Source organism: Myotis daubentonii, chromosome 9, assembly GCF_963259705.1.
Source record: "Myotis daubentonii chromosome 9, mMyoDau2.1, whole genome shotgun sequence".
Classification (NCBI taxonomy): domain Eukaryota; kingdom Metazoa; phylum Chordata; class Mammalia; order Chiroptera; family Vespertilionidae; genus Myotis; species Myotis daubentonii.
Window position 1 is genome coordinate 54,831,579 of NC_081848.1, and position 24,434 is coordinate 54,856,012.

At 40.3% G+C, this 24,434-nt stretch overlaps 1 long non-coding RNA gene across 1 annotated transcript; it reads left to right on the forward strand.

Annotated features, from left to right (window-relative positions):
- Window positions 1–427: 427 nt before the first annotated feature.
- LOC132242218 (uncharacterized) lies at window positions 428–8,710 on the forward strand. The gene is made up of 3 exons (XR_009454550.1): window positions 428–490; window positions 7,740–7,799; window positions 8,545–8,710. It is a non-coding gene; the product is annotated as an uncharacterized LOC132242218 (long non-coding RNA).
- Window positions 8,711–24,434: the final 15,724 nt, after the last annotated feature.

Consider the following 24,434-nt stretch of genomic DNA (forward strand, 5'->3'; position numbering starts at 1 on the left):
CCACCCTACCCGCCCCTCTCCACCCCCCTCCACTGCTCTTTAATCAGCTGAGGATTGCCCTCCACTCGCACCCACCACCGCAGTTCCGCGCGAGGGAAACTGGAATGTGAGAACTTACCTGCAGCACCAAGACCCATGAGAAATCCCGCTGCCCTGCCACCAACACCCATGCCATCCCCATGCACCCTTCCAAAGTCCTGTAACCATCTACTTCTTCCATCTGCCTAAGGGAAACTGTAAACGGGACCCCCCACCCCTTCCCCCAATTGAATGGAAGCTCTGTACTGTACCGACTTCTGGATTTGCCCTGGGTTGAGTTTAGGGAATGTCTGGAAAGAAAAAAAGGGGAGGAAGAAAAGGGCGGGGGGCAGCTCAAGCCTTGTCCAAGTTAGAAGGCTGTTAGGCAGGAAAGAGCCTACAGGAGAAACAGCTGGGATGCAGACGGGCTGTGGAAATCTCAGTTCTAGGAACCGTGCCCTTTCGTCCGGAGGTAAGAGTGTATGATTGTCGCACGTTTATTCTTTCGCTGTCTGTGTGTCTCTCTTCCCCAGCCCCGGTGACCCCACCCTCCCCCTCGGGTCAGCTAGCATGCACCCCCGGAGAAGGGCACAGCAAGAGGGCTCTATTTTCCAGGTCTCTCCACTTATCAATTGTGGGTGTCACTGAAACGCGATTAGCAAATCTTCCACCGCTGCCAGCAGCCACCAGACCCCGGCCCTCTGCTGGTTGCGCACTGGTCGCAGCATCTCGGGCTGCAGAGCGTCCGAAAACCCCAGCCCTTGGGGGGATGCCAGCATGAGGGTTCAGGTGATGCGGGGGAGACGCGGCGTCCCAAAGGGTTCCGCTGACAGTATTCACCCCATCACCACCTCCCGCGCTTGGACACACACACACACACACACACACACACACACACACACACACACACACACTGCCATTCTGACCGAACTCCTCATCTGAACTCAAGTCCCTTAACAGTCAATTCAGCCGGTTGGGGACCAGCGGGAAAACTAGAATGATACGTGGAGGAACTGCGAGGGTGCCAACCTGCGACTGGGCCGAGCTTTGTTTACGTGCCTAAGTCGCCACCTTGAGGTCGAGCGGAAGACTGCGCCTGGCTCCGGCCGCCGCGATGAACCCTGCTAACACCGGCCCCGCAGCCTCGGCGACAGCGGGGTACCGCTTTATAGGGAAGCAAAGCGGGGCGCCCCGCGAGCGGAAGGGGGCGCCAGGTACCGCCTACCCTCCAAGAACCGGACTGAGAAGAGTGAGGGCTGAAACAGCACGCTCGCTGAAACCCATACCGGGAGCCTAGCGAAGGTGCACTCGCCCAGCAAAGTACAAAGCTTCGGACTAAAGAGTCTGTAGCTCTAGGGCAGGCGCTGCTGCCCCGAAACTTCAAGCAACAACTCCCAGGGCACTGGCGGAGGATGGAGGCAGCTTCCTAGAGGCTTGGCATCTGCTCCGGTCCTGGCCTAGGACCGAGCTCCCTTTTGCAGCGACCTCAGCTCAGCACGGACTCCGCGCAGCACTCCCGGGGCTCCTCTCCCGCTAGCTCGCCACTCTCGCCACTCGGGGCAGGAGACAAAGGGACTCAGGAGCGCGGCCAGACCCGAAGTCACTAGCGATGGGATGGGGGGGGGGGGGGGGGGGCGGGTCAGGGAGGTCAGCTCCCTGACGAGAACTGCGCTTAAGCGAGGGACGCCTTGGCAACTCCGCCGCCTGAACACTCGGTCTATAGTCGCCCATTTCTCAGGAAATCTGTCCTTCTGATGGTCTAACAATGGATTCGGTAAAATAATAATGATTGTTAATTATATCAGCGATTTTCAACTTTCCCACCCCTACCTCTATAGAAACACTTTTTCACACATCGTTCTTTTTGCATGCACGGCTTGCATCGTAAGGATGCCAGGCTTAAGAATCCCCTAGCTAAAACCTGAAATAACTTGTGTTTGTTCTTTGTTGTGCCTGGACACTGCCTCCAAGGCTTGGGGAAGTCCACAAGGCCACTCCAAGTCCATCTTCCCCCGTGAATAGGGCCCCTTCACTCCGGAAAGAGTGCCTACTCAGTCATATCCCTGTTACTTGGGTGCACAGACATTGTTTAAAGGTAATGCTTTACAAAAGAAGAATTGTATTTATCTCAAGAAAAAGGACACTCAGAAACTATTTTGTGTAATCTGAGGCCATGAATCACCCCTTACTGACGCCAGCAGGGGTCTTTCAGTATTTTAGTCAGCATAATAATAACAATTAATGAAATAAATTAAAATTTAAAAAGAGAACCACAGCAACCCAGTGCTAATAATGGACAATAGTAATGTCTTTTCAAAGAAGAGAAGCAACAGGCCCCCAAACCAGACCCTATTCCTCTGTTTGATGCCACAGCCTTGCACATTAACATTGGATTGCTCCTTCACTGATGTGGAAATCTGAGTGTTATTGAATACAGTACTGAATTTTCCCAGGGAATCCCAATTATAGAAACACCTGTGTTAAGTAATGTTATTCTAATCCACTGTGAAAACCTAAGTATGTAATAGCCCTCAAATCATCTCATTTCTTAGTTGCAGTGGGGTGGGCCAACCTCATGGAAGAACATTAGACTCTACAATGCCCCCAAGAACCTTATCTGGGGGGGGGTCGTCTTGGTTTTACCAGACCTGACCCTGGCAGCTCATTTTCTCTTAAATGGAAGGATATACACATGAAGCTTAACATAACTGACAGAAACTAAGCCTGAGTAGAAACCTCATTTAAAGAAAATCAAATCAAAGGCCAATGACTATAAAACTGGAACACATGGCTAATGGCACATGTACAGTCAGGCACCAATTCCATGATATTTACATCAAAATCCTAACAACCTGGGAGAAGTTCTCATTATTCTGAATATATACTTCACTTTGCTATAAATAGAATATCAATGGCCAAATATAATGAAATAAAACCATTGTGGTAGAAAACAGAAAATTATAAACCTATACCAATTCCCTCCAAAAATACACATCAGACTTAATATGTTAAAATGCCAGACCCTAATACTTTTGAAATGCTATCTGAAAGAAAATTATTTATTAATGAAATGATTGCTTTATAGCTTAAGGCTGCCAAAACTAATGCCACTAAAAGATCTAGATGAAAAGTGAAATGTTTATCACTCATCCAAATGTTTGTCTTACAGTGATACATAGAATTATATTTCTAAAAGTGATCTAGATAATTACATAGGTAAGCATGTTTATCGCAAAAACCACTGAAAGAAAAATATGATAGAGTTATAGGAAAATCCAACCACAAAAATAAACTTTATTCACTAAAATTCAAAGGATCTCATGGGATAGCATCCTTCTGAGATATCATGTTACCTTTTCACCATCAAGTAATATTGTTAAAGCATTTGCATTCTTTCATATGTGCTTCTCTGTGTTTAAAGATACATCGCTTTCCAAATCTGAGGTTTATAATCCACTAAGATGATTACCATTTCATTCATTATACATTTTAGCCACACCAGAAACATTTGATAAATCATATATATCCATTTCAGTGCCTACAAAAGACAAGCAAGGGATACAAAAATAATGCTGTAAGTAAAACTGCTCACTCATAAATATCAAATAATAAAACAATAATTTACTAATATTACTAGTCTTTAAAAGTTTGATGATTTACCTCAGAAATTTTATGCTTTACATATTGTGTTAACATTGTTTTAAAAATAGTTTGATTAAATTATTATCTACTTTTAAAATTTGTTACTTAAAATTTTTCTTCCAAATCTCAAATTGCTATTTTTAAAATTTCTAAATAGAGGATTTCTTTTTGTTTGTATGTGTTTTTAAATATCACAGTTATGTTAAAGACTTTTGCTTGTTTCCCATCTTTTTTATTCACATATAAGTATTTACTGAGTGCCTAATACATGCAAAGCAAATAATTAAGTGTGTTAACTAGGGATCCATCTTTTACACTATTATGATTTAATAAATATTAATTAAAAACCTATTGCATATATACTGAAAATTAATATTTTAAAGTTATTGCAACAGATCCTTTTAATTTAGGATGCAATGTATTATTGCAAAAGCCTTCTTAATATATCACTGCCAGAAATAGTTCATTGACATTAATGACTTGATTACTGGAACAGAAAAAGCCTGAGGAAGTAAAGCATTTATTTCCTAAAAAATAAATATGGCAAAAGATTTAGAGTTTTAAATTAATTGTTTCTTTGCTAACAAATACCATTTTCCTTCATTGTACATTTCAATAGGAAATATGTCTAAGAAAATTCTGAAGATGATTTAAAAAGGGACATTATGTTTAATTCTACATTTAATCATGCATCTTTTTTAGATATAATATAGCCTCTGTTGCTAATAATTTCAATTAATTACTACAAAGCAATGACCTCAAAATATCTATAAAAATATTATAATCCTAAAAGTAATATTTAGAAAATAAATCAGGACAGTATGTGTGTATTTCTAAATGATAAAAAAATAATCTAAAGACATATACAACTTATTCTTCTTGATAGGATTAAGAGGACTCCAAAGAAGCATTTAAATCGCCAGTTTTCCTAACAATTAGCAATGAAAAACAGATGTGTACAAAGCTGTTTCATACACTGTCTTAAAAGATGATAAGAGATGGTTTGTGGGTAGTAAGAAGGAAGAGCCAGTTAAATGTTTGCCGGGTGTATATTTAAAGAGCATTTTCATTGGCTTAGTTATTGTTAATAGTGAAAGAAAACATTTTGTGCTGCACATACTGTAGGACTGTGACTATAAAAAACTGCCATCATAAAGTCCTCAAAAACTCTTAAGATGTAATTTACAAAGATAATAATAACACCGAATTATTTCACTTCACTGAATGCTACCCATTTGCATACCAGGACTGTGTACAATACAATCATAATGCACATTCATAATAACAAGGACTTCTAACACTGTAACAACAGCATAAGATCTGTGTATTAGACAATCTATTCTACCAAGTTTACTTATTTGGTGTGAGCTAGCCAGGTGTTAGCTGTCTATACAATTGAAGACCAACCACATTAACTACTAAATTACCATTGTGAGAAAATATAATGATAAAATTGCAAATCATGTGACCCTGCGAGGAAATAACAGTATTATCTAGTAGTACCTATCTAGTATTATATTGGAAAATGTCAAATAAATATTTTTAAAGTTGTATTTCACCGGCCTATACTACAAAAGAAACCACTTAAAGACATAACTTATGTTTAATTATTTTTGATGTTATTATTTCTTGAACCATAAATCATGCTAGGCATTTTTTAAATGTTTAATTATTAAATATTAGTTTGGATGCTTTTATTTTCTGAAAATGAATCTAATAATGAATCTTCATGAAGCATTTATCTCCTGCCTACCTTTTATTAACTATGTATTGTTGTCTACTACAGATACTAGACAAATTCTAATTTTGTTTATTGTCATGTTTCTTGTCCTTAGTCAGCAGAAAATATATCCTAGTAAGAAACAGAAATGCAGTATTTATATTGCCCAGATGAATTATTTTCTAAATTTACTCCTGATATTTTTATATTAGTCAAAATAGAAAAGATATTTTTGAAACAAAGAGAAGAGAAAGGCACAATATTGCAACAAGTACAATATGTAACAGTACCTAGATTGGCACAAACTGAACAAAAACATCTAATTAGGAAAAATTCCTGAATATATTAAAAAATTTACATTTTTTACATTTTTTAAATTAAAATTGTGTTTAATATGAAAAATGCAACAGAAGATAATTACTTGTCCTTAAAATTTTATTAAATATTCAATAATGCATAGGCACTTATTTATGTGAATATTATTATTGAAATTGAACATATTTTACTATGAAGCTTCAATTATCTCCCAGATTATAACAAAGTATGAAAAAGATTCAAGTAGTTGACTTCATTCGATTAAAAACGTTTTTAAAATATAAGATGATTATTTTCATGAACATTACAATTTATATTAGGAGCATGACACTAAAATACAAGGAACTGCCTTACACCAGTTACATTTTGGTCCTTGTCATTATGTTAGTTAGAAGATTGTTCAAATCAACAGACTTCTATTACCCTACCCTTACAACTCAAGTTTAATATAGTATATAAGAAGGAGAAATCTATAAAATGACTTCAGTTTTCAAAATCAACACCAATAGGAAATCTCTTATACATTTTAAGTTTTATGAGTGAGATTACAATGTTTTTGCCCCCGTTCTTTTTTTAAATAATTTTTAAAATAACATTTTATCCATTAATGTTTAAGAAATAATTTTGCAAAGTCAATAAGTGATTTAATTTTATCACTGATATTTTCTTATGAACATACATTATCTATTTGGATGTGATGATAAAAATTGCAAGGACTTCCTGGGTGACAGGAAGTAGAATATACTATAATCGTCAGCTGTGGAAAACTCTTTAAGTAAAAGGTGTACTCAAGGTTTTCACCAAAATCAAATAATTATATTTAATATCAACATAACTGTGTGTAGGGGATAATCCAATATAGTTGTTTTACTTTCAACTTTTAATCCTTTAACCTAGAATTTTAGCAATTTTGTAACTTTTCCAAATATAGAAATGTAAAAATTAAGTACCAACACACCTTTCCTGAAATAAGGCCACATAGATCTAATCTGGGAGTCTATGTATAGGATGTGCTTATTTTATTTAAATTCATTAATCTTTTTGCCATAATTTTATTTGAGCCACTTTAGGTATGACTATCACAATTTTGTAGACTTGTTCTTATTTTTAATGTAATTCCCACTGTTTTATAAATTACTTCTGCATAATTATTAAAAATACTATTTCCCTTTTATCATTTGACAAATCTGAGCACCTGAAATGTGAACTGCTTCATTCTGCTTTCATCTGTGTGCCTATATTTGGAAAAGCATGCAATCTAATTTCTTTCTATTTGTAATTAGTATTTCACAAACAAGGTTTTCATAAAACAGCTAATATTCTACTGCTCTATAGTTACACAATGAGTACTCATATGCTACTTATAACTATTTTTGTGGCATCCTTAAGTAAAGTAAAAATCCTACAATGAGCTAGGAGCAGTTTATCCAAACAATATCCAAATGTGCAACACATGGGTGCTAAGATCTAAGCTAGGTAAAAAGAATTGTGATATCTGGATTCCATGCGCATACAGTTCACAATCACCACATCATTCTAATAGATGCATTAAAAGATGCATCAGACACATGAAAATGAAGGGTCATTCAAATGCCACAAAACACAGTACACAAGTAGTACGAGTATCATCTTAGTTTTCCAGAGGGTATAGTGTTGTACATAAAGATGATTTAGAGTATCAGATTGTCTTAATATTACAATTTTGTTTCTCATTGACTATGTATACAAGCGACTAGCATATAGTTTAATAATCAGCTTCTAAAATAATTTATAGAAATCATTCAACTGCAGAATTTATTTCTGATTGCCAAGTTTATAGTACCCTTAACACACCTATCAATAACCCTGCATTTTAAGTTATTTCTACCTCCTAAGTACTACTTCCACATTTACTATTGAGAAAATTAAAGCATCTTATAGCAGACATCCTAAGAATGCCTATACACAGGGATTCCCATGAAATTCAATCAGAATAAAGAAATCTTGATATCCTTTTAAAGCTAGTGTGATTTATGTCATTGATTTTTTTTTTCTTTTTGTCCAGGATCTGATTTCTTTTAGGCCTTAAGAATATACATATCTTCACTTATTTATGAAAATCACTGTAAGTATTTCTTTTGCTATTTAACTGCATATTTCTGACTAATGTGCTTAGTATATTTTAAGCTTTGTACATAAACTGCTTTTTAATTTAAAATTTTTTTAATTTTAGACATTATCTATTGTCTTCTTGTTTTGGCAGGAGAGTATTTAATTCTTAAATATCATCTCTCCCATCCTCCCAATATAATCACATAACAACTCTTGTCTAAATCAAGTCAATGCTTACATTATCACACAAAGTAAATTTTGTTCATAGCTGAGCCAAGTAGTTTACTACAAATACATGACATTTCTTTTATAACATTTTTGTTTCTTCCTATTAAACCACAGTTTATAATAATTTACATAGTTTTTATGGACTTATTATAACTTTTTTCATGTTTTTGCCTATCAGTATTATTTTTCAAATTGTCAAATATATAATAAATTTTTTTTCTTGGAAACTGTAAAGGTTAATTTTATGTGTTGGCTTCACTAGAACAACATGCCCAGGTAGCTGGGTAAAACATTATTCCGGATGTTTCTGGTGTTTTGGGATAAGCTCAGCCAGTGTGGCTCAGTGTTTGAGCGCTGACCTATGAACCAGGTCACAGTTCAATTCTGGTTGGGGCACATGTTCAGTTGTGGGCTCAGTCCCCAGTAGAGGGAATGCAGGAGGCAGCCAATCAATTATTCTCTCTCATCAGTGATGTTTTTCTCCCTCTCTCTTCCTCTCTAAAAATCAATTAAAATATATTTTTTAAAAGATTAACATTTAAATTGGTGGACTTCGAGTAAAGCAAATTACCCTCCATAATGAAGACCTGAATAGAACAAAAGGACCAACTCTCCTCAGAGTAAGGGAGGATTCTCCAGCAGACAGCCTTCAGATTTGAACTGGAACATCAGCCATTCTGAGTCTCCAACCTGCTGGCCGACTCTGCAGATCTTTGGACTTGTCAGTGTCCACAATCTCATGAGCTAATTCCTTACAATAAATCTCTTTCTGTATATATACACATCCCATTGGTTCTGTTTCTCTGGTGAACCCTAATATAGAAACCCTGTCTTTCCTCTCAAATTCTAATTGATTGCTCTCTATGCCTTTACACAATAGTCATCCTGGTATTTGCCTTTATGCTTGCTTGTGTTGGATTCCGTATCTTTCTCTTTTTTTGTTTTACTTAACTCATTTTATTGGAGCACATTCTCTAGTAACTTCTTTAACAAAAAGGATGCATAAGAAGCCCAGCTGGTGTGGCTCAGTGGTTGAGCATCAACCCAGGCACCAATAGGTTACCAATTTGATGGGTTTCTGGCTTGATCCCCAGTAGGGGGCGTGCAGGAGGCAGCTGATCAATGGTGCTTCTCTCTCATCTAGGTTTCTATGTCTCTATCCTTCTACCTTCCTCTCTAAAAATCAATAAAGGGGAAAACAATTTTTAAAGGATGCATAAGTAAATTTTAGTTGTTGCATATCTGAAAATTTATCTCTCTCATGATATTCACTTGATAGTATGAGTATAGAATTCTAGGTTGAAATCATTTCCCTTCAAAAATTTTTGAGCATCATTTCATTGTATTCATGAAATTCATGCAAGGGGCTTGGTCCCTGCCACCGCTACTGCGGCGGCTGACGCCTCTGCCTCAGCACCCACCACCGTGGCTTCATCCAGAAGGTCGTCCAGAAGGACATCCAAAAGGATGTCCGGTCTAATTAGCATATTATGCTTTTATTTTTAGAGACATGAATATTGAATATATGTATATATATATATATATATATATATGTATATATATATATGTGTGTGTGTATATATATATATATAATATATATATTTGTTAGAAAAATGAGATTATGCCATTCATATTATTTGTTACTAGAGCCCGGTGCACAAAATTTGTGCACTCAGGGGGAGGTCCCTCAGCCCGGCCTGTGCCCTCTCACAGTCCGGGAGCCCTCAGGGGAGCTCCAGGGAGCGGGCCTAAGCTGGCAGTTGGACATCCTTAGCACTGCCGTGGAGGTGGCAGAGGCTTCCACCACCGCTGCTGTGTTTGCCAGCCATGAGACTGGCTTCTGGATGAGTGGTGCTCCCCCTGTAGGAGCGCACTGACAACCAGGGGGCAGCTCCTGCATTGAGCATCTGCCCTCTGGTGGTCAGGGCAAGTCATAGCGACTGGTTGTTCCTTGATTCAGTCAATTTGCATATTAGCCTTTTATTATATAGGATTTGCTTTCATAACACTACACAGACATGCCTTTAAATTTAGATAAAATGCATTACAGTAATAGTCTCATATGTAATAGCTGGGTATTCTATAATAATTTATAACACTATTCCTATTAATGTTCATTCAAATTATATGCAATTTTTTATTTACCATAAAAATGCTGCAATAATTAACCGTTATTATTGTTCCTTTTTTTGCTAAGTGTGATTTCCAAAAGTGAACTCTGGGTATTCCAAAATGGCTGCAGAGTAGGTGGAAGCTACACCCTCCTGCTCCCGGCCCTAAACCAGATTTACAGCTAAATTATAAAGCAATCAACCTGAATAATGAATCTGAAGGCTAGCTGAACTGAAATACAATAACCAGAGATTAACTGAAGAAGCCACATAGAGACTGGTAAGGCTAGTCCCTGCACTCAGGTGGGGTGGCAGCTGAAAAGCTGGAGGGATATCACAACTACAAAACCCCTCCCCCAAGGAGCATGGGACCTCAACTCCATGCAGGGATCTCCAACCCAGAGCAACAGAGCTGGAAAAAGGAGTCTTGTAGCATCTGGTGGGTCCAGGGGATTCAGTCCACCTGGGAGGCCCAGACCTCACCTTACCAGACACAAGCATTCCTATTATTACAGCATCAACCTGGGGAGTGCAAGATCCTGACTCTGGCTGCTGATGAAGCCACACTGGTCTGCTGGCTACACCCAGCAGTAACTTTAAGGGGCCTCTTTTTCCTGAGGAGGCTTTTGGCAGAGACCCAGACAGTGATTAAACTGTGCGTCCTGGAAAAGAGGGCTAGTCTCCCCCACCTTGAGTGCACAGCTAGCAACCCTCCCCCGACCTGTTGAATCACTTAGTTGACCCCATCCTGCTGAGTTCAGCGGCACAGGGGGACCAGAGTGCTGGTGAGATTTTCAGACTGTGTCTCCCAGGGAAACTTTTGTTCAGGAACCAGATGGGGTGAGTGCTGAGCTGTGTGGCTACGTTGCAAGGAGGCAAATCTAATCTCCCTGAGAGTTCAACCTGTGCTCCCCAGGAAGAAGTGCCTGCCCCACTCCTACAGGCTTGTGGGCACCACCCCCAACAGGAGACTGTTTAGGTCAGCCCTGCCAAGTCTCCATCCCACCCTCCCGAGCTCAGTTATGTGGGGGGCAGGGAATGGCTCAGAACTGGGACAAAGTGTGAGACCCTTGGAGGCTATTGTCTGGGACCAGGATGAAGTGCTTAGCCCCCTACTGCTAGATGGGCCAGTATCATCTCCAATGGGAGACTCTTTTGATCTATCTATCCCCTGAGCTTAGGGCAGCTGAGCTGGCAAATGGGCTTTGTATATGGTGATTAGTGGCATGCCTTCAAAATTTAGCCAGGCCCTAGCTCAGTGGTTCTCAACCTTCCTAATGCTACGACCCTTTAATACAGTTCCTCATGTTGTGGTGACCCCCAACCACAAAATTATTTTCATTGCTACTTCATAACTGTAATTTTGCTACTGTTATGAATCGTGATGTAAATATCTGATATGAAGGATGTATTTTCATTGTTCTCAACCCACCTAGCTAGTATGGGTCAGTGGAGAGTGTCAGCCTGTGGAATGAAGAATCCCCAGGTTGATTCTGATCAAGGACACATGCCTGGGTTGCAGGCTTGATGGCGTTTAGGAGGCAGCCAATCATTTACAACTCTACCTTAGTCCTCACTTTCTACTTGCACAAAGCTTAAACATCAGCCAGAGGTGAGAGCTTAGGCCCTTTTCGGGTCTTTTCTGAGAATGTGCTCAGCCTTATACTAGTACATGTACTTGTCCTTCTAGATTCCCAGGAATATTTGTGGTAGATGGGTACATGGCAAAAACAAAGGATTGATCATCAGAACAGTATTGTCTGAGAATTGTTTCTGCAAACTATATAATTTATTATCTAGTCAAAGTTCAGGGGAAGATAGCAAAGAGAAAGGAAAAGAGGCAAAGGTAGAAAGCAATGGAGAAACTGGGGGTGCTCAGTCATGTTTGTTTTTAGACCTTTTATAAAGGGAAGCAAATTAAAGGATATTACAGATACCTTTCTTATATTAATGAGAAGTCATAGTCAAGAGAGAGGCAACTAAAATGAAACAGAGAAAAATGTAATTTTATTCTTGATCTGATTATATAAAAATGAAATTTTTAAATAAAAAAGCATAAAGAGCCCTGACTGGTTTGGCTCAGTGGATAGAGCGTCAGCCTGCGGACTGAAGGGTCCCGGGTTCGATTCCGGCCAAGGGCATGTGCCTTGGTTGCAGGCACGTCCCCAGTGGGGGGTATGCCGGAGGCAGCTGGTCGATGTTTCTCTCTCATCGATGTTTCTAACTCTATATCCCTCTCCCTTTCTCTCTGTAAAAAATCAATAAAATATATTTTAAAAAAAAAAGCATAAAGAAGGGAAAAAAAACCCATCACCCAAGATAACCACTATTAACCTTTTGTATTAAATCTCTCTGGTTTTTCTATACATTTTTAACCCAGATACACCTAGTTGGCTCTGGAGCCTAGAAAACATTTCCCCATTTACTTCCCTCTTCAAATTCATTTTTATCCCCCCTTTCTCTCTCTCTCTCTCTCTCTCTCTCTCTCTCTCTCTCTCTCTCTCTCTCTCAAAAAAAACAAAAACAAAAACAAAAAAACTTTAGTGATCAAGTAGACTTCACTTAACACTTTTTGATGGGCTTTCTCCACAGCTAACAAATTTAGAATCTGCCTTAGTCAGTTTTGTTCTCCCAAACTCCTCCTCAGAGCAGCCCAACCCAACCTCCTATGTGGCTCCCCTTTCCTGGCTCTGCTTCCACTCCTCCCTCTCTGTAGAGCACTTCTCTAGCTCCCGCATTCAAACTTAATACACACACACACACACACACACACACACACACACATCCATTATGGAGATTACCAACTTTGAAATTGAATATCCAGCTTGGAGTCTTAAACCTCACAGGACTCTCCCCATAATGTTTTGGTAAATATTTTCTTCATACCATTACATATATATAGTCATGCATATATGTACTTTTTTCTTTTACAAAATTAGTTTTATCCTATTCTAACATTTTGTATCCTACTTTTACAGTCCATAGTGAGCATTTTTATTTAATTATAAATTCTTTATAAACACTATTTTATAGCTACATAAAACTCCATCATACAATAAGCCATGATGTTATGCATTAGGTTGAATCATATGAAATCAATGTTTTTGTATGTCCATAATAGTCAAATATCAGCATTTGCATATGATTCAATCTAATAACTATTCCCTTACTATTGGGCATTTAGTGTGTTTTCCATTTTCCCCATAATAATTAGTGCTACAATGAGTATCTTTGTACATAAATCTTTGTTATCTCTGGCTAATATTTTAAGCCCTATTCCTAGATGTGAGATTAAACTAGGTCAAATTGTATAAAGGATAATTTTAAATAACTACTTTCCATAAAGGTTGTGCCAATTCCCTGGTAATTCAGAAATATCTCCATCTTACTATAACCTGGACAGAATTATTGTTACTAAAAACTTGAGACTCAATAAATATTCTTTTATTATTATTTATCTTTGCAATTTTTCATTTTTATTCACTAATTACAGTTGTGTGTGTAATTCTTCTAATGATGTCCTATGGTCAGTTCTCCAATTAGTATTATTGCCTAAATAAGAATTCTAATCCTTTATCATTTCTGCTACAAATACTTTATCACAAGTTGACATTTATATTTTAATTTAAGGATATTTTTGGTGTACAGAAGCTTTAACTTTTAATGTAATCTATTCAATCCCAACTATCTGGCACCTGGGACCCAAGTTTCCCTTTGGCCACCAGCAGGCACTCAGGACCCGGGCTTCCCTCTGGCCACCGGCAGGCACCAAGGACCTGGGCTTCCCTTGCAGCATCAGCTTCATCCAGAAGGTCATCCAAAAGGACATCCGGTCTAATTAGCATATTATGCTTTTATTATTATAGATAGTCCCTTAAGGCCAGAGTCAATGAGGCCTTCCTTTATCACATTTACTTAAACATAATAAAAATTATCTTTATTCTAAAACTGTACCTCCAAAGGTAAACATTATGGTTCACAATATCAAAACAGATAAACAAATATGAGTATATCTATAAATTCCCTCATCACTAAAAAATAAAAAAAAGTCTATGTTCTAATAGTAGAGCAGAAGTATTGGTTCCATATATTATGAGAAAGACAGTAACAATTCAATGAAGATACTGACATTCTCCTCCAACTCAAGTATTATTAAGTACATGGTCATGGTATAAATCTCAGTATTTATTTCAGGATACATTTTGGTCCTAAAAATATAAGTTCATGTAACTTTCTATGCTAGAAAAAGTAATTAATTGTCCTAGCTGAGCATTACTCTTTATTTTTTCCCAAACCAAGTACCTAACTTGTTTTCAACATGAGTAACTTGTTTTCAACCTCTTTCTAACACAACAGATGAGTTCTACCTTTGAGAACCATTAATCAGTCCCCCAAAATCTCTGTCTATTCAGTTTTGTCAAACTTCAAAAATGAGGATTTAGTAAGGCCATGATTTCTGTACTGTAGGAAAAATAAAATGCATGCTAAAACTAGGATACTTTACAACCTCATAAAAGTACATATGTATTATTTACAACAAAGTTTAATTCTTTACATAATTGTATTATATATTTACTATGTAAAAAGTCTTATTATTTATGTTGCCTTATATAATTGACAAGGAGTAATTGAGAATGGCATGGATGAACCTACAAAATATAGTTCATCTACCACTTTAAAGTCATAGAGCTTCCCCAAAAGCAGCCATTTCTCTATATATACACTGAGTGGCCAGATTATTATGACCAACCCATCAGTACTCCGTTGGGCCACCTTTTGCCTTCAATACTGCAGCAATTCTTCTTGGCATTGACTCCACGAGATGTTGAAAGGTCATGCGAGGAATCTGACACCATGCCTGATGAATAGCACTGTCAAGTTCTGTGAGATTTGATGGTTGTGGAACCAGCTGCCTGATGGCTCTTTTAACTTTGTCCCACAAATGCTCAATTGGGTTGAGATCTGGTGATTGTGGGGGCCACCTAATCAAGGCAAAGTCTCCCTCATGTTCTTGAAACCACTCCTGCACAATACGAGCACCGTGGCCTGGCGCATTGTCTTGTTGGAAGAAGCCATCTCCATTGGGATACGCCATCAACATGATAGGATGAACTTGATCAGCAAAGATACTTAGGTATGTTGTGCTATTCAGACGTTGTTCCACAAATCATGCCAGGAAAACATGCCCCAAACCATAACACTGCCCCCACCAGCTTGAAGGGTTGTACTCATGCATGTGGGGTGCATGCTTTCATGCTGTTTCCGCCAAATTCTCACTCTGCCATCTGCATAATGCAACTGGAAACGTGATTCATCAGACCACATGACTTTTTTCCAATGCTCAACTGTCCAATCCTTGTGTCCTGTGCGAATTGGAGACGTTTTGACTTGGTAACTGCAGACAGCAAAGGCCTGTTCGAACAGGCCTTCGGCTTCCATATCCCATACGATGCAGTGTATGGCTAATTTGCCTACAAATGTCAAGTGGTCATAATAATCTGGCAACTCAGTGTAATTCACCAAGAAAATAATCTTTAAAGTATATTCTCTGAGGATTTTATCAGAGATAAAAAGAAAACTTTCATCAATATTATTTCCACAGATCCCATGCACTATTGTATAGAGATAGGTTAAACAAAGGTGAATTCTGCATTGTACACTTACCAAATCTAGAAATGAAGATAAAATTCTATCCAACACAAAAATAAGCAAAATTTACTTTATCCCAGCCAAAGTGGCTCAGTTGGTTGAAAATTGTCCTGTGCACTGAGTGGTTGCTGGTTTGATTCAAGTCAGGGCACACGCCTGGGTTGTAGGTCCAATCCCCTATCGGGGCAAATATGGAAGGCAACCAATCTCTCTCTCTCTCTCTCTCTCTCTCTCTCTCTCTCTCTCTCTCTCTCTCTCTCTCTCTTCTCTTTCTCTTTCTCCGTCTCTCCCTTCCTCCCTCTAAGCATGTCGTCTGGTAAGGATTTTAAAAATAAATAGATGAATTTAAAAATTTTTTTAGCCCAGCTAACGGCTCAGTGGTTGGGCATTGACCTATGAACCAAGAGGTCATGATTCAATTCCTGGTCAGGACACATACCTGAGTTGTGGGTTCAGTCCCCAATGTGGGGTGTGCAGGAGGCAGCCCATCAATGATTCTCTCTCGTCATTGATGTTTCTTTCTCTCTCTCCCTTCTTCTCTGAAATCAATAAAAATATATTTTTAAAAATATGTGTTCCTTCATGAAGACATTTTGTATAATATATATATATATATATATATATATATATATATTTAAAACTGCTTTAAATCTTAAGACCTGCCTAGCTAGTTTGGCTCAGTGGATAGAGCCTCAGCCTGCAGACTGAAGGGTCCCAGGTTCAATTCCAGTCAAGGGCATGTGCTTGAGTTGCAGGCTCAATGCCCAGTAGGGGGCGTGGAGGAGGCAGCCAATCAATGATTATCTTTCATCATTGATGTTTCTATCTCCCTCTCCCTCTCCCTTCCTCTCTGAAATCAATAAAGATATTTTTTAAATAAATAAATCAATCATAAGACCTGGTAATCTAATAAGTCTCCTAGGTAGCAAAACTAAAATGTAAAAGTAATATAGTAGAATAAAATGTAGAGAAACATATCTGAGTGGAGTACATAAAAATCTGAAACAATATTTCCAACCCCAAAGTAAATCACTAGGCATTTTAATTTCATTTTAATTTATATATTGGATAAGAGCTTTAGAGAGACACAGGATATTATTATTATTTCCACCATTATTCTCCAAGCGACAGATTTAGCCCCTTCAATTAGCTTGTGAGTCTACTGTTCTAAGAACACATGATATCTGAATGCTATTTGGGAAGCACTGGGTCTCTGAGGTGATATTTAGAAAGAAGTAATAGATATTTAGAATGCAACAATAACTACACAGTCTTTTAGTTTTACTTTCTGGTTTACTATTTGTTGTTTTAATGCTTAAGAAGGGAATACTTTAGAGGTTACCACTGATTACAAATACTAGTAAAAATGTATGTCAATCTACCTACTTAAAATCTAAATGTAACCTACTAATCACAAATGGTGGTTAGACAAATCATAATGACCAGATCTTTATTTCACCCTTTAGTTCTGGTATCAGTTCTGCCACTAATTAGATGTTATATATGTAATCTTGGATGAGTCATCTAACCTCTATGAGCTTTAACTTCCTAATATGTAAAATGAAGATGTTGGACCAGATTATTTAAAATGACCTTCTATTCATAAATATGATAATCTTATAACTATACTCCATTCACTTATCAAACATTCACTGAACATCAATTATTTTCTAGGCACCAGGATAAATGTTGACTATCAAAAATCAATTATACTTTTATTGAAGATTTATATAACAGGCACCTTAATAAATGTTTTACATATACTTTCTCATTTATTTTAATCTCCAATAGTCTTAGGAGATAGATGTTACTATACCCTATTTTACGGCCAAAAAAAAAAAAAGAGAGAGAGAGAGAGAAATCTAGAGGGTTTAAATAATAGCTACTTAGTATAAGAGCCAAGATTCACACTCATGAATCTCTGGATCCCAATTCCATGTTTAACCAGAACATTATGCTGCCACCAAGCAGCTGATGACCCAATATTTCTCAAAATGCAGTGCTCAAATCACCTGCATTGGAATTACTCAGGGTGCTTATTTAGAATGCAGATACTCAGGTTCTATTCAAGTTCTATCAAAATCAATTGTCCCTGGAGTGGAGCCTCTATTTTAAACAAGTGATTCTGCTCAGATGATTCTTTTTTTAAAATATATTTTATTGATTTTTTTACATAGAGGAAGGGAGAGGGATAGAGAGTTAGAAACATCAATAAGAGAGAAACATCGATCAGTTGCCTCCTGCACACCCCCTACTGGGGATGTGCCCGTAACCAAGATATATGCCCTTGACTGGAATTGAACCTGGGAACCTTCAGTCTGCAGACCGATGCTTTATCCACTGAGCCAAACTGGTTAGGGCCAGATGATATGATTCTTATACATAATAATTCTGAAACTTAGTATTATATATATATATATATATATATATATATATATATATATATATATATCCTATCTAATAAAGGAGAAACATGGTAATTAGCTGTACCTCCGCTACCCTTCCCATTGGCTAATTAGGGTGATATGCAAATTAACTGCCAGCCAAGATGGCGGCCGGCAGCCAGGCAGCTTGAAGCAAACATGAGGCTTGCTTGCTTCAGTGACGGAGGACTCCAACGTTCCCCGCCTGCCGCTGCCGGCCTCTGATCTTGCAGTTTGAAACATTGTTACAAATATAGAAGCTAAACAAAACCCCAGAAACCTGCTTTCAGCCAGCCGGGATCTCAGAGCTGGAGTTGAAACAGTGTTTCGATTATAGAACCCAAACAAACCAGATACCTGCTTTCAGCAGACCAGGCCTAAGAGCTGGAGCCAAGCCTCAGAGCTAAAGCTGGCCCAGAATAAAAAAGAAGAAAAAAAAAGGAGCGGTTGGGAGCTTCTGTCACCCGCCAGCCTGAAAACACCCCTCAGCCCCTCATCCAGACTGGCCAGGCACCCCAGTGGGGACCCCCACCCTGAAGGGTGTGTGACCAGCTGCAAACAGCCATCATCCCCTCATCCAGGATGGCCAGGCACCCAAGCGGGACCCCCACCCTGATCCAGGACACCCTTCAGGGCAAACCAGCCAGCACCCACCCGTGCACCAGGCCTCTATCCTATATAGTAAAAGGGTAATATGCCTCCCAGCACCGGGATCAGCGGAGCCACGAGGCCTCCCGGCACCGGGAACAGCATGACAGGGGGCAGCGCCCAAACCCCCTGATCGCCCTGCAGCTCTGTGTGTGACAGGGGGCGGGGCCACAACCTCCCTATCCGCCTTGCTCTGTTCGTGACAGGGGAAGGCACCCCAACCCCCTGATCAGCCCTGCTCTGTGCCTGATAGCGGGGAGCTCCCCAACCCCCTGATCGCCCTGCGGCTCTGTGTGTGACAGGGTGCGGCGCCCCAACCCCCTGATCGCCCTGCGGCTCTGTGTGTGACAGGGTGCAGTGCCCCAACCCCCTCCCCCCATGGGCCCTGCTCTGTGTGTGACGGGGTAGAGCCATAACCTCCCCATTGGCCCTGCCCTGAGTGTGACAGGTTGTGGCACCCCAACCCCTGATCCGCCCTGCTCTGTGTGTGACAGGGGGCAGTGCCCCAACTCCCCTATAGGCCCTACTCTGTGAGTGACAGGGGGGGGCTCCTCAACCCCCTGATCGACCCTGCTCTGTGCGTGACAGGGGGGAGCTCCCCAACCCCCTGATCGACCCTGCTCTGTGCGTGACAGGGGGTGGCGCCGCAACCTCCCCATCGACCCTGCCTTGAGTGTGACAGGGGGCGGTGCCCCAACCCCCCAATTGGCCTTGCTCTGAGCCCGACCAGGGGCTGCACCTAGGGATTGGGCCTGCCCTCTGCCACCCGGGAGCAGGCCTAAGCCAGCAGGTCGTTATCTCCCGAGGGGTCCCAGGCTGTGAGAGGGCACAGGCCGGGCTGAGGGACCCCCCTCCCCCCCCGAGTGCACAAATTTTTGTGCACCGGGCCTCTAGTCTACACTAATAAAAGAGAAACATGGTAATTGGCATACGACTGCTACCCTTTTCATTGGCTAATCAGCGAGATATGCAAATTAACTGTCAGCCAAGATGGCGGCCAGCAGCCAGGCAGCTTGAAACTAACATGAGGCTTGCTTGCCTCAGTGACGGAGGATCGTTGGAGGAAACCAACGTTCCCCACCTGCGGCTGCAGGCCTCTGAGCCGGCAGTTTAAGAAACATTGTAACAAATACCGCCGGACTTCAGCCAGCAGATTTGCAACATTGTAAGCAAAGACCAGAAACCTACTTTCAGCCACGGAGGCCTAAGAGCTGGAGCCAAGCCTCAAGGTAAAGCTGGACCAGAATAAAAAAAAAAAAAAAAGAAAGAAAGAAAAAAAGGAGCAGTTGGGAACTTCAGTCACTCCCAGCCTGAAAACAGCCCTCAGCCCCTCACCCAGACTGGCCAGGCACCCCAGTGGGGACCCCCACCCTGATCCAGGACACCATTCAGGGCAAACCAGCCGGCCCCACCCATGCACCAGGCCTCTACCCTATATAGTAAAAGGGTAATATGCCTCCCGGCATCGGGATCAGCATGACAGGGGGCAGCGCCCAAATCCCCTGATCGCCCTGCGGCTCTGTGTGTGACAGGGGGCGGGGCCCCAACCCCCTGAGCAGCCCTGCTCTGTGCCTGATAGGGGGGAGCTCCCCAACCCCCCACCCACGGGCCCTGCTCTGTGTGTGACGGGGTAGAGCCATAATCTCCCCATCGGCCCTGCCCTGAGTGTGAGAGTGGCAGCGCCCCAATCCCCTGATCGGCCCTGCTCTGTGGGTGACAGGGGGCGGTGCCCCAACCCCCCAATTGGCCCTACCCTGAGCGTGACTGAGGGTGGCATCACAACCTCCCAATCTGCCCTGCTCTGTGCATGACGGGGCAGCGCCCCAACTCCCCAATCGGCCCTGCTCTGAGTCCGACCAGGGGCTGCACCTAGGGATTGGGCCTGCCCTCTGCCACCCGGGAGCAGGCCTAAGCCAGCAGGTCGTTATCTCCCGAGGGGTCCCAGACTGTGAGAGGGCACAGGCCGGGCTGAGGGACCCCCCTCCCCCCCGAGTGCACAAATTTTTGTGCACCGGGTCTCTAGTATATATATAAAAGTCTAAACGACCATTACTACCAGTCAAACGAATGACCAGTCGACTGGTCGCTATGATATGATGAGGGCAGCAGCAGGTGAAGAGCTACAGGGGAGCAGCAGAGACCTACTGGCGCATGGATTCATGTGCAGGGCTACTAGTGGAGTATAAAATAAAAAGTAAAAGCCCCCACTTCTTTTCTTCATCTCCCAATTCCACTTCTCAGAGTGCTGCTATTAAAAGTTGTATATGTATCTGTATAGATTTTCTACACATATACACTGCATTTGGAAAATGAAGAAGACAAAATCATACATGTTAGGAAGGTGAAGAATCAGCACTCCTCCTCTTCTTTCTGACTGAGATATTCAAAGGAGTGTGTATACCACAACAATCCCCAAAAATTCATACACCACCATAATATCAATGCAGTTCACAAAAAAGCACAACTTTGAAAATGGAATGAGCAGACTGCTATTTCTATTTCTCTGGTTGCAGAATTATTCAACTAATTTAGGACAGGATAGTAAATACTTCTGATTCTTAATACCAACATTTCAGAGAGCTGAAAGGAGAGGAAATAAAGTGGAATGTCCTTAAAGAACTGGTACATAAGGGAAAACACACTGTCAAGAATGGCTCTGATAATTCTACTCAGAACCTAAAGACTCAAGTATCTCTTATCGGCCTATAGAAGTAAAGCATCAACTGACCATGAGTCAGTATAGTAAAGCAATGTTTTTCACAGTGCAGTCTGCAGGCCACTTACTTGCATCAAATCATTCAGCATACTTATAAAAAAGATACACCTCTAAATCTGGGGGGAGGGGGGAGCCCAGGACTCTATCCTATAAAGCATACCCTAGGAGACACTGACCAGGTAGCTCAGTGGGTTAGAGTGTCATCCTGATACTCCAAGGCTGCAGGCTCAATCCCTGATCGGGGCACATACAAGGAGCAACCAATGAATCCATAAATAAGTGGAACAATAAATCTATGTTTCCCTCTCCCTCCTTCTCTAAAATAAGTAAATAATATTTTTTAATGAATGAAATATACCCTAGGAGATCATTAAGCTTCCTAAAAGACTGAAAAGAAATTCTTTAAGGTAAATAGAAAATAGTAGGGGTCAAGCAAATGCTACATATACATATAGTCCTTTGAATGTTTAGAGCAGAAAAAAATTCTCTACTTTCTCCTTACCATTTGAATTCCTCCCTCTTCCACAGGACCAAACTAATCAATAAAATATTATTTTATAGTTTCTTTCTAGTAGGTCATAAATCAATTCCTTTCTATTCCTACTGCTATAGGCCAAGTCCTTGTCATCTGAAACTTGGATTACTTTTTCTTTTATAGTAATGTTTTCTCTTCCAAGTCATTCTGTATACTGAATTAATGTTAATAAAACCCTATTTTTACCTTATCTTTCCTTTATACAACAGTATTCAATAGCAACCAAATGATTAAAAAATAAAGTTCACAATGCTTATACTGTCAGTCAAAGTCTTCCAACTAAAACGGAGACCTAATAACCTACCTCTCTAATGTATAGCAAGGACAAAAATCCAGATCCCCTATTATAATTCCAGTACTCTTTAAACTATAACACACTGCATTATCACCTCCTATGAGTTCTAAACAGAGAATAAACTTTTCAAATATGATATATACTTTTTCTTATTATTAACTTTTATCCTGATTTGAGAGAGGAAGGGAGAGGGAAAAGAGAGAGAGTGATAGAAACATCAATGATGAGAGAGAATCACTGACTGTTGTCCTCTGCTCACCTCACAATGGGGATCGAGCCTGCAACCCGGGCATATACCCCTACTGGGAATCGAACCATGACCTCCTGGTTCATACGTTGACGCTCAATCACTAAGCCATGCAGGCCAGGCCTATCCTCATTTTTTTTAAAATTAAATCTTTATTGTTCAGATTATTACAGTTGTTCCTCTTTTTTCCCCCATAGCTCCCCTCCACCCGGTTCCCACCCCACCCTCTGCCCTTACCCCCCTCCCCCACTGTCTTCATCCATAGGTGTACAATTTTTGTTCAGTCTCTTCCCCCACCCCCGCCACTCCTTCCCCCCCCCCCCCCCCCGCCAAGAGTAGTCAGTCTACTCCCTTTCTATGCCCCTGATTCTATTATATTCACCAGTTTATTCTGTTCATCACTTGATTTTTAGATTCACTTGTTGATAGGTGTATATTTGTTGTTCATAATTTGTATCTTTACCTTTTTCTTCTTCTTCCTCTTCTTAAAGGATATCTTTTTTTTAATTAAATCTTTATTGTTCAGATTATTACATTTGTTCCTCTTTTTTCCCCCCCCATAACTCCCCTCCTCCCAGTTCCCGCCCCACCCTCCGCCCTCACTCCCCACCCACTGTCCTCATCCATAGGTGCACGATTTTTGTCCAGTCTCTTCCCGCATCTCCCACACCCCTTTCCCCCCCAAGAATAGTCAGTCCATTCCCTTTCTATGTCCCTGATTCTATTATAATCAACAGTTCATTCTGTTCATCAGATTATTTATTCACTTGATTCTTAGATTCACTTGTTGATAGATGCATATTTGTTGTTCATAATTTGTATCTTTACCTTTTTCTTCCTCTTCCTCTTCTTAAAGGATACCTTTCATCATTTCATATAATCCTGGTTTGGTGGTGATGAACTCCTTTAGCTTTTCTTAAAGGATATCTTTCAGCATTTCATATAATACTGGTTTGGTGGTGATGAACTCCTTTAGCTTGTTCTTATCATTGAAGCTCTTTATCTGACCTTCAATTCTGAATAGCTTTGCTGGGTAAAGTAATCTTAGTTGTAGGTTCTTGCTATTCATCACTTTGAATATGTCTTGCCACTCCCTTCTGGCCTGCATAGTATCTGTTGAGAAATCAGCTGACAGTCGTATGGGTACTCCCTTGTAGGTAACTGACTGTTTTTCTCTTGCTGCTTTTAAGATTCTCTCTTTGTCTTTTGCTCTTGGCATTTGAAATATTATGTTTCTTGGTGTGGTCCTCTTTGGATTCCTTTTGTTTGGGATTCTCTGCGCTTCCTGGACTTGTAAGTCTATTTCTTTCACCAGGTAGGGGAAGTTTTCTGTCATTATTTCTTCAAATAGGTTTTCAATATCTTGCTCTTTCTCTTCTTCTGGCACCCCCGTAATTCGGATGTTGGTTCGCTTGAAGTTGTCCCAGAGGCTCCTTACACTATCTTCATATTTTTGGATTCTTTTTTCTTTTTGCTTTTCCGGTTGGGTGTTTTTTGCTTCTTTGTATTTCAAATCTTTGACTTGATTCTTGCGATCCTCTAGTCTGCTGTTGGAAGTTTGTATAATATTCTTTATTTCAGTCAGTGTATGCTTAATTTCTAGTTGGTCCTTTTTCATAACCTCGAGGGTCTCACTAGATTTCTTGAGGGTCTCACTAAATTTATCGGCGGTTTCACTAGACTTATTGAGGGTCTTACTAAATTTATCGGCGGTTTCTAGAAAATTCTTGAAAAACCTTAAAAGTGTGGTTTTGTACTCTATATCCCATAGTTTGCTTTCCTCCATTTCTGTCATT